A 2537-nucleotide genomic window follows, 5' to 3' on the forward strand; every position below is an offset into this window, starting at 1 on the left:
TTTTAATTCTGCCAAACTTAGCCTATGACAAGTCTTGAGAATATTTCTTTGGATCTCGACTCCCAAATTTAAAGTAACATGAATTTCTGGGAAATAAATGTTCTCTCATTTTCAGCAGAGTTTCAAAGAAATGTAGCACGGTTTAAGGACAATCTAATGTATAAAGGATTCTTGTTTACCAGGAACAAATCCAATTTTACACATAAAAAACCAACTAAGTCATTGCAAAGATTTAATACTGTATTCCACACATACATGTAACATGATAACTCGGAAATTTTGCTTACCAGGTGAGTATGTTTGGAAATGAAATCAGCTCGACTACATTTACTACACAGCAATAAGATACAACCCAGCAAAATGAGAGTAATCGGGCCAGGGAAGAGTTCTTCTTGACTGACGGCTGGAGAGCTGACCATTGGCAGCTGTCGCTCATACACCGGAATCCATACTGGTGGCTCTGCCCATGAGTCCTGGGGTGTGTCTAAGTGCCATGTAGCATGACCAAAGGAATCCAGAGGAAAGAAATGCTTGCCTGGTAACAGCAGCTGCTGTGAGCTGACAAGGCCATGAGTGAGACATGCTGCTAGCGTCAGGGAAGAACAGGCTCTCTTTGCAGCCATCTCTACACGTCACTGCTCCAGGCAAAGCAGGTGAGGAGCTGGGAAGTCAGGAGGGAAGTAAAACTATGCTTGGTCAGACACACGAAAACTGCCGGCAGCTTACAGGCTCGGCAGAACCAGAGTCTGAGAGTACGCGAAGCCTGGGTAGGGCATAGGAATCCGGGTGGGGCGAGAACCCCAAGGGACAGTCTGCCACACTGGCATGCTTCTTCGGAACACTAGACGATAGAAACCCTGGATGTGTGGAACAGAATCTGCTCTGGAAGATGAGAGGCAATCCTGAGAATCAGAGCATTGTACCTTCAGAGGCCTTGTGTCCTGGAAAAAGGCCTCTAGAAATCCATTTTCTATGGAGACTTTTCCTAAACTGTGTGTGTGAGCAAGCACACACATGAGAGAAAAGTAGATTTGAAATACCCATTGGGAAACCGATGGCGAAGGAACAATTATGTCATTATCCCGGGGTTCTAAATTAATTGTCAAGACCTTGCAATCTCTTCCTTCTTCCCATCAAGGACCCAATTGGCTCCTCTGGGATCTGAGATGGTCCATCCTGTGCTTTGATTCTACATCTGCAAGACATAGCAAGCAGCTTTCTGGGCAATGAGGATATTTGTTCTTAGAATAAAAATATCCCTGCGGTAGGGTGCTCGAGCCTGCCTTCCAGACTCCCAGCAAACCGAAGACTGTTCAAATGGATGCTGTCTGGCTTCAGCGCCTGTGTTTGTGCTTCTGAGATGCCTGCAAGTTGCTCAGCTCACTGCCTCCCTGTCTCCTGAAGTTATAGCTCCCTCCCTGTCTGTCCCCCATGCCTCCCCAACTGATTGGCTAGTACTGTCACCAAATCATCTTTCTTCCAACCTGATTCCTGGCTTTATATGTGATTCCCTGAGAGCAGGGGAAGAGCACTGAATATTGCCTGGACTCTGCAGCCTACTGGCCTGGCTTAAAAACCCAGCTCTGCCACTTCCCTGTTGGCTAACCTCTCTGTCTCAATTTCTTCATCTGTAAAATGGGGCTAATAACTTAGCACAGTGTTCTGATCAAGGTAAGATAACGTCTGTAAAGGATTTACAATGACCACACACAGCAATCAGGATATAAATGATAAGTCCATGATAGCCCTTTTTGATGTTGATCTCCAACCCTACTGCTAGAGTCCGAATATTTGTGTCCCTCCTCACCCAATTCATATGTTTAAACCTATTCCCCATTGTGATGGTATCTGGAGGTTAGGGCCTTTGGTAGGTAATTAAGTCTTGAGGGTAGAGCCCTAAGGAATGGGATTAGTGCCTTTATAAATGAGACCTAATAGATCTCCCTGGCCCCTTCTGCCATGTGGGGACAGAGAGTGAAGATGGCTAAGAACCAGGAAGCCGGCCCCAACCAGCCACCAAATCTACTGGCACCTTGATCTGAAACTTTTCAGTTTCCAGGAGGATGAGAAATAGATTTCTGTTCGTTATAAGCCATCCAGCCTACAGTATTTTTGTTGTAGCAGACCGAACAAACTAAGACACCAGCCTTTCTCTTATCCTTGACTTCTGTTCTCATTTTTTCTTCTCCTTTTACAACCTTCTACTGTACATGGAAATACAACTCAAGCCCTTTTTCTGAAGTTTTCATTTCAGGGAATTCTTCAATATACTTAGTCAAGCACTTTTCCCCCGGAATTCTAAGACCTTGTTAAGAGAACATTTTTTCCTAGCACTCTAAGCATAATGCACAAAGCTCTTCAATATAATTCTCTGGGAAAGTTGTTCAGAAACAAGAACCAGAGACAGGCCATTCAAGTCAGCCACTGAGTGTACCAGAAGACTGCATTTGTCCTCCGGTAGCTAAAGTCACTTCCAACCCTAAAACTGCAGGCTCCAAGACTTTTTTTTTTTTCAACCAGTGCCATCTAACATTTTA

This window comes from Mirounga angustirostris, unplaced genomic scaffold (assembly GCF_029215605.1).
Source record: "Mirounga angustirostris isolate CCGP_5_RB_7025 unplaced genomic scaffold, mMirAng1.0.hap1 SCAF_14, whole genome shotgun sequence".
NCBI lineage: Eukaryota > Metazoa > Chordata > Mammalia > Carnivora > Phocidae > Mirounga > Mirounga angustirostris.